Here is a 9,161-nt window from a genome sequence, read left to right on the forward strand (position 1 = left end):
AGGGTTGCGATCCCCTTACCGGTCCAAAAAAAAAAAGGTAATTGGTAGGATAATTGTAATTGATGAAAATAGTAAATAATATGAAATAAAGCATAAAATATACACTTATTTATAAAATATAAATACAAAATATTAATATAAAATAAATAATTGATATAAATCAAGTTCCCTACAAATTGTTACTTGATCAGTTGTTAGGTTGTTCAGGTTACTCTATGTATTTGAGAGTAATAAAACATAATATTGATATGTGTGTGCCTCATAGAAATATCTAAATTGATAATTAAAAGTTCTCATGAATTAGTAATGTCAGTCAGATTTCATACATGACTGTGTGATTGTTGTGAAGAGAAAATAATGCTTTTTGGCTTCGGTTGCTTTATGTAGCAAAGGACAGATTCTGAAAGTGAAAGAAGAGAGGATGTGCAGTTTATGGTAATGGGGTAGGAGAGAGGGGAGCATCTTTTCCACATTTAAACATTGAAGAACTTGTCTATGTTTCTAACTTTTCTTTAAGTAAAACTGATCTATTGGCATTCTGCAGGGGGCAGCAGAAGCAAAAAGAAGAAAGCTCCTGGCAGCTCAGGGCCTGGTAGCCGTGCTGAGCGCCTGTGCTGTCTCACTCCCGTGTCTCCTGGTGGTGCCGTGCAGGGGAGGTCATGGGACCACGGCACATCGCCTGTCCCAGGCCTGACTCTCCACGCTTGCCCTAGGCTTGTAGGCTTCTTTCTCCTCCGTGATGAGGGGCCACGCTAAGGCGTTCACAGTTGCTGTTGGGCAGGGAGGTCCCCTCCTTGCGCACACACCGTGGGCATACTTTAAGTGTAGAACTTGTTTTTACAGAGGCTTTCAGTGTTTGTTATCTGATTTTTATTTTTTTCTCTGCTCTTTGCCAAGAGTCTATAAACAGTCAGTGTTAGATAATATTTGTCATATTGTTCTCCAATCTGATATCTGAGTTTGTTTTTTTCCTAACCTGCTCCCTGCCTTCTCCTTGTGTTGCTCCAAACTCATACGTTCAGCCCTAGAAATACATTGTCAGAATTATTTCAGATTCAGCCTTTATTCTCAGTTCCCTGCTGTTACTGCTGGTGTCCAGGCCCTTCTCATGTTTTGCCTGAATTATTTTAACAGCCTCCCATGTGTGTGTCTGCAGCCACTGTGGGAAGCCTCTTTCTGAAATACAGACCAAATCCTTTGCTTAAAGTGCATCAGTGGGCGCCTTGTTGCCCAGGTGAAGCCCACGCACTCTTGAAGGCTTCCTAACCTGGCCCCACCACTTCTCTGGCCTGTCTCCTCCCTTTTCCCCGCCACTCCTATTAAGCACACGCCCAAACCCTGCGTTCCTGCCCCCAAATGGTGTAGGACAGAGAGACGAACAGCTTGTTGAGCCCTGTAATATGTGAGGCACTCTGCAAGGCATTTAAAAACATTTGTTTTTTTAATCCCCCAAAGAATTCAGTAATAACCAGTGCCACTATCCATGTTTAACAGACACGGCAGCTCAGGCCAGCATCGCCTCTGGCCATGTGGCCAGTTGAGGCAGGGCCAGCACTCTTGCTGGGGCTCTTTGCCTTGCCGTGCTTGCCCCGTTTTGAAAACACGCCGTGCACTTTCATCCACTTCTCCATGTGCACCCTTTTCCTTTGCTTCTTACTTATGCTATTTTCTATTACTGGAGCATTCTTCTGTACTTGAAAAATACTGTTTCAGTATCTTGTTTAAATATAAGGGTGCTTCAAAAAGTTCATGGAAAAATAGAATGAGAAGATAATACAAGCTTTTCATGACTTGCTGAAGTACCCTGTCATGTTCTCTTTGCTGAGCCTTCCCGTTGCTGCCGGCAGAACCAAGCGCTGCCTGCTCTATGCTTCGCGAGTGTGTGCACTGGCCTCCAACACACTGCCCGTGGGATTCATCCATCTGCTCCACAGCTCCACACTGTTCCTTCCCCTGGCTCCTGGATAGACTACTCCATCTTCATGTGCATGAATGATGCATGGGGAACTAGGAGCTTTGTGCTGCTCTCCCAACACAGCCGTGACATGGTGCATTGTGTAGCACGGGTTTTGTTTGAAATAGAAACAGTAAGAGAACAATAAGATGATACTGACCACAAAAAGGTTTAGAAATAACTTTTACTGGATGTGTATGTGTTTTTAAGCATTAGATGTGACTCCTATAGTTAAGTATATTACTTATTTCAACTTTAGGGTGCTTGTGACCAAATGCTAGAGCCTACACTTATGGAAACCAGGAAGGGAGAGGAAAAGAGGCCAGAGGCTCCGTTGACTGGTTCTTTACCAGCACGGTCCTTTCTCTCACGTAAAGCAAGTGCTAGTTCTGCTTCACTGAGTTCTGAACTAGTGAAGTTTATCAAGAAGTGTAAGTGTGGGACTGCGTTACAGGAATGTTTCTTCTAGAGATCCAAAAGAGAGTTGCTTAGAACCTTAAGAAGGTAGGCCTTAAATTATACTAAGGTTTAGGATGCTATAAAGATAGAGACATCTTGCTTCATAGACAAAGGTTTGTTTCACACACACAAAATTACTTGATTTGTATCATGTAATATGGATAGTGTTTATATTTAAGCTTGAGTGCTGATAGATTTTTTTCACCATTTCCCCTAAAAGTATTTCAGTACGTATCTCTAAAAGCAAGGATGCCCCCTGTTGAATGTAGCCACAGTACCAGAGTCATAGCCCCCCCAAATCAACACTGATCCCTTTGTGCGTTGGGGTGTCTAGTGAGTGCTCCTAGTTCTCCAATTGTCCTGTAAACGTTTTCGCTCTACCTTTTTTTTTTTTTTTTAAATCCTTGGAGAAAACCCCACTAGGCTGTGTAGTCAAATTACGGTTTTAGAGTCCCTTGGGATAGTTCTTCTCTGTGTAATTCTGCCACCAACTCTTATATGTACTTCAGTTTATTCGTTTCATTTGACTTTTGCTTTTTAGGAATTGCTTTTCTGAATTTAATTTGTTTTATAATTATTAAAATATTTACATAGTTTAAAAGTCAAATCAACAAAACAAAATATACCTGAAGTCTAAACTCTCTTCCCTCCTTCACCCTACTCGCTGCCCTTGCTGACTGCGTGGTCTCTTTCATCTGCACGTTCTCTGTATGTCCCCCCCTCGCCCTCTCACCTCTCACTCTCTTCTCTCTTCCTTGTTCCTTGTCTGTCTTCCTTTCATGCGAGAGGTAATATTTTTTGTTCTAAAGATTACCTCAATAACGTTAACTTTATATATGTTTGGTTTTCTCTCTTTGGGAGGGTTTTATTGTCTGTTCCTTCTCCACTTTGAGCAGTGTTTTTTGTTTTTGTTTTTTTTTCCTTTTTGTCTTTTTTCGTGACCGGCAATGGGATCTCAACACTCGGTGTCGCGCCCACACCGCGCTCAACCAGTGAGCGGACCAGTCTCTATATGGGATCCAAACCCTTGGCGGGAGTGCCACCAAGCTCCCAAGCGCCACACTCTACCGAGTGCGCCACCGGGCCGGCCCGAGCAGTGTTTGAAATTAGCAAGTCACCTCTTCCTTACCCTTCTCTTCTTTTCCCCCAGCATCTGCTTTGAAGTAACATCCCTTTATTCCCAGTTAGTACCTATGAGGCGGTCAGCAAGCATATGGTCCTTTTGTGTAATCGTCCCATTCTCCCCATTTTTTGATGGTTATATTATCTGTTCTTTTTCAGAGCAAATTACCATCACATGCTATCCCATCTCCCTTATATCTATCAGTCTTAGTTCTACAGGCAAGTGCATGTTGAATGCTCACCACCAAGTTTTGTGTCGATGTCTCCACTCATTTTGGTTTTCTGAAGCAATCCTCTGGTAGACATTTCAGGAGGGAATATGGGACACTGTCCCTGAGTTTTTGCACAATTGTTGATGACAGCGGTAGTTTTCTGCAGCATTTACACTTGAAGGCCAGTTTGGCTGGACAGAAAATCCTCCACTCAAGAGAGAACAGAACTGTAATGACTAGAGGTGGGAAAGGGGGAGGGGGAGAGGGGTTAGGGAGAAATTGGTCAAGGGATACAAGGAATGATTACGTTTTGTAATGATGAACATGCTAATTATCCTGATTTGATCACCATACATTGTACACAGGTATAGGTATTCAACTCTGTACCCCACAAATATGTGTAATCAGTTATGTTTCAATTAAGAAAAAATCCTCAACTCACATTATCTTTTAATGAGAAATTTACATATGTTCCACCATTGCAGTGTAAAGCATTGCAGTCGAAAATCTGATGGCAGCCTGCACTTCTTTCCCTTGTAGTGACCTGGTCTTTCTGCTTAGATGTCCAAAGCATCTTCTGCTTACCCTTTAAGGTCCAGTTTCTCGTTGGCATTCACTGACAAATTGGGACCTCTGAAGTCCCCTCTGCCTTTCTGTCACCTCTCACAGTAGCCTGCTAGCTCCCTGGTGGTACCTGCCAGCAGCGTGGCCCCTCTGGGCCTCATCCCTCTGCCCACTTCCACTTCACACAGCTTCCAATACCACCCAGGTCCTGAAGTTGGTGGTGGTTTGTCCCTGCTGGCTCAAACTTTTGGGTTTGTGGGGATGCCTTGTCACTTACTTTATTATATATGTGTCAGCGAGTTTTTTGTTTTGCTTTATCAGTGGCTCTGTTTGTTTTTTTAATGGTGGTAAAATGTACATAACATTTACCTTTTTAACCATTTTTAAGTATACAGTTCAGTGGCATTAAGAAAATTCACACTGTTGTGCAACCGTCACCACCATCCATCTCCAGAACTTTTTCATCTTCCCAAACTGAAGCTCTGCACCCATTAAACATAATTCCCCAGTCCCTGGCACCCACCACTCTACTTTTTCTTGCTATGAAATTGATTAATCTAGAATACCTCACATAAGGGAAATGTTACAGTATTTGTTCTTTTGTGACTGGCTTATTTCACTTAACACAATGTCTTCAAGGTTCATCCATGTTGCAGCATGTGTCAGAATTTCCTTTCTTTTTGAGACTGAATAATATTTCCTCATATGTTGTCCCGACCCGCGGGATATTCAATGCAGACCCTGGAGGGGGGAGTGGGAATTGGATGGGACAAGAGATGTGAGAAATGGAGACCAGACAGTATTCTGATCAAGTCTCGTTTATTGGTTTGAAAGTTACAGCTTATATAGGGAAAAGCAGGCATGCTGCAAAGGGTCTGGAATGTAAAGATATGATAACATCTTGAGGAGAAACAAAGACAGGACATTCAAAGTAAAGGTTGCTGCCCAGAATGTTTATGGTTAAACAGTTTCTGGAGAAGGATAAAAGGTCACTTGCAAATTAACTTGCATAGCCAGGAGCAAGCAGTTTCTGGCACAAGCAGATTACGAGGCAACTGTCACATAAGCACGGCCACACAAAGAGGAGAATGGGGCTGCTCGCTCCCAACAATGATGTGCTATGGAAAAACGAATATAATATTTCTTTTATGAAAGTGCTAAATGTGGAAGTAATAAATTCATTTTAATTTAAGTCTTAGGAGGTTAAAAATAAACACAATTCTCAAATAAAAACTGAAGCTAATACCACCTTAAAATTGAGAACACATTTTTGAAAATATTAGCAATAAAAACATATTAGATGGTTCTGGTCAAAATGGCAGAATAGATGGTCCCCAGTGTCACTCTCTCCCACAAACCAACCAATTTACAATGATAAATATGTAACAGCAGCCAAGCTGGGGCCACTGGAGCTCAGGGGAAGATGAAGGGAGACTTACAGAGTTCATGAAGGCAGGAGAAACCANTGATGAGGGGCCACGCTAAGGCGTTCACAGTTGCTGTTGGGCAGGGAGGTCCCCTCCTTGCGCACACACCGTGGGCATACTTTAAGTGTAGAACTTGTTTTTACAGAGGCTTTCAGTGTTTGTTATCTGATTTTTATTTTTTTCTCTGCTCTTGGCCAAGAGTCTATAAACAGTCAGTGTTAGATAATATTTGTCATATTGTTCTCCAATCTGATATCTGAGTGTTTTTTTCCTAACCTGCTCCCTGCCTTCTCCTTGTGTTGCTCCAAACTCATACGTTCAGCCCTAGAAATACATTGTCAGAATTATTTGAGATTCAGCCTTTATTCTCAGTTCCCTGCTGTTACTGCTGGTGTCCAGGCCCTTCTCATGTTTTGCCTGAATTATTTTAACAGCCCACATAGATGTGGTACAATCAAGCAAACAGACTTGAAAGGATAATGGAAAACCTTAAATCCTGGCATTAGTTAGGAGTGCTACATCGTATAACTTCGTATAATGTATGCTATACGAAGTTATTACGAGGGAGAGGAAAAGAGGCCAGAGGCTCCGTTGACTGGTTCTTTACCAGCACGGTCCTTTCTCTCACGTAAAGCAAGTGCTAGTTCTGCTTCACTGAGTTCTGAACTAGTGAAGTTTATCAAGAAGTGTAAGTGTGGGACTGCGTTACAGGAATGTTTCTTCTAGAGATCCAAAAGAGAGTTGCTTAGAACCTTAAGAAGGTAGGCCTTAAATTATACTAAGGTTTAGGATGCTATAAAGATAGAGACATCTTGCTTCATAGACAAAGGTTTGTTTCACACACACAAAATTACTTGATTTGTATCATGTAATATGGATAGTGTTTATATTTAAGCTTGAGTGCTGATAGATTTTTTTCACCATTTCCCCTAAAAGTATTTCAGTACGTATCTCTAAAAGCAAGGATGCCCCCTGTTGAATGTAGCCACAGTACCAGAGTCATAGCCCCCCCAAATCAACACTGATCCCTTTGTGCGTTGGGGTGTCTAGTGAGTGCTCCTAGTTCTCCAATTGTCCTGTAAACGTTTTCGCTCTACCTTTTTTTTTTTTTTTTAAATCCTTGGAGAAAACCCCACTAGGCTGTGTAGTCAAATTACGGTTTTAGAGTCCCTTGGGATAGTTCTTCTCTGTGTAATTCTGCCACCAACTCTTATATGTACTTCAGTTTATTCGTTTCATTTGACTTTTGCTTTTTAGGAATTGCTTTTCTGAATTTAATTTGTTTTATAATTATTAAAATATTTACATAGTTTAAAAGTCAAATCAACAAAACAAAATATACCTGAAGTCTAAACTCTCTTCCCTCCTTCACCCTACTCGCTGCCCTTGCTGACTGCGTGGTCTCTTTCATCTGCACGTTCTCTGTACGTCCCCCCCTCGCCCTCTCACCTCTCACTCTCTTCTCTCTTCCTTGTTCCTTGTCTGTCTTCCTTTCATGCGAGAGGTAATATTTTTTGTTCTAAAGATTACCTCAATAACGTTAACTTTATATATGTTTGGTTTTCTCTCTTTGGGAGGGTTTTATTGTCTGTTCCTTCTCCACTTTGAGCAGTGTTTTTTGTTTTTGTTTTTTTTTCCTTTTTGTCTTTTTTCGTGACCGGCAATGGGATCTCAACACTCGGTGTCGCGCCCACACCGCGCTCAACCAGTGAGCGGACCAGTCTCTATATGGGATCCAAACCCTTGGCGGGAGTGCCACCAAGCTCCCAAGCGCCACACTCTACCGAGTGCGCCACCGGGCCGGCCCGAGCAGTGTTTGAAATTAGCAAGTCACCTCTTCCTTACCCTTCTCTTCTTTTCCCCCAGCATCTGCTTTGAAGTAACATCCCTTTATTCCCAGTTAGTACCTATGAGGCGGTCAGCAAGCATATGGTCCTTTTGTGTAATCGTCCCATTCTCCCCATTTTTTGATGGTTATATTATCTGTTCTTTTTCAGAGCAAATTACCATCACATGCTATCCCATCTCCCTTATATCTATCAGTCTTAGTTCTACAGGCAAGTGCATGTTGAATGCTCACCACCAAGTTTTGTGTCGATGTCTCTCCACTCATTTTGGTTTTCTGAAGCAATCCTCTGGTAGACATTTCAGGAGGGAATATGGGACACTGTCCCTGAGTTTTTGCACAATTGTTGATGACAGCGGTAGTTTTCTGCAGCATTTACACTTGAAGGCCAGTTTGGCTGGACAGAAAATCCTCCACTCAAGAGAGAACAGAACTGTAATGACTAGAGGTGGGAAAGGGGGAGGGGGAGAGGGGTTAGGGAGAAATTGGTCAAGGGATACAAGGAATGATTACGTTTTGTAATGATGAACATGCTAATTATCCTGATTTGATCACCATACATTGTACACAGGTATAGGTATTCAACTCTGTACCCCACAAATATGTGTAATCAGTTATGTTTCAATTAAGAAAAAATCCTCAACTCACATTATCTTTTAATGAGAAATTTACATATGTTCCACCATTGCAGTGTAAAGCATTGCAGTCGAAAATCTGATGGCAGCCTGCACTTCTTTCCCTTGTAGTGACCTGGTCTTTCTGCTTAGATGTCCAAAGCATCTTCTGCTTACCCTTTAAGGTCCAGTTTCTCGTTGGCATTCACTGACAAATTGGGACCTCTGAAGTCCCCTCTGCCTTTCTGTCACCTCTCACAGTAGCCTGCTAGCTCCCTGGTGGTACCTGCCAGCAGCGTGGCCCCTCTGGGCCTCATCCCTCTGCCCACTTCCACTTCACACAGCTTCCAATACCACCCAGGTCCTGAAGTTGGTGGTGGTTTGTCCCTGCTGGCTCAAACTTTTGGGTTTGTGGGGATGCCTTGTCACTTACTTTATTATATATGTGTCAGCGAGTTTTTTGTTTTGCTTTATCAGTGGCTCTGTTTGTTTTTTTAATGGTGGTAAAATGTACATAACATTTACCTTTTTAACCATTTTTAAGTATACAGTTCAGTGGCATTAAGAAAATTCACACTGTTGTGCAACCGTCACCACCATCCATCTCCAGAACTTTTTCATCTTCCCAAACTGAAGCTCTGCACCCATTAAACATAATTCCCCAGTCCCTGGCACCCACCACTCTACTTTTTCTTGCTATGAAATTGATTAATCTAGAATACCTCACATAAGGGAAATGTTACAGTATTTGTTCTTTTGTGACTGGCTTATTTCACTTAACACAATGTCTTCAAGGTTCATCCATGTTGCAGCATGTGTCAGAATTTCCTTTCTTTTTGAGACTGAATAATATTTCCTCATATGTTGTCCCGACCCGCGGGATATTCAATGCAGACCCTGGAGGGGGGAGTGGGAATGGGAAAGGAGCAAGAGACAGAAGAGATGGAGACAAGACAGTATTCT

General features: G+C 42.1%; 1 protein-coding gene across 1 annotated transcript in view; it reads left to right on the plus strand.

The window, feature by feature from the left end:
* Positions 1 to 9,161, plus strand: part of TGFBRAP1 (transforming growth factor, beta receptor associated protein 1) — a 48,362-nt gene that overhangs the window by 11,943 nt on the left and 27,258 nt on the right. The gene's annotated exons all lie outside the window — the stretch shown is intronic.

The sequence above is a fragment of the Galeopterus variegatus genome, unplaced genomic scaffold (genome assembly GCF_000696425.1).
Source record: "Galeopterus variegatus unplaced genomic scaffold, G_variegatus-3.0.2 Scaffold2332, whole genome shotgun sequence".
In the NCBI taxonomy this organism is placed as follows: Eukaryota; Metazoa; Chordata; class Mammalia; order Dermoptera; family Cynocephalidae; genus Galeopterus; species Galeopterus variegatus.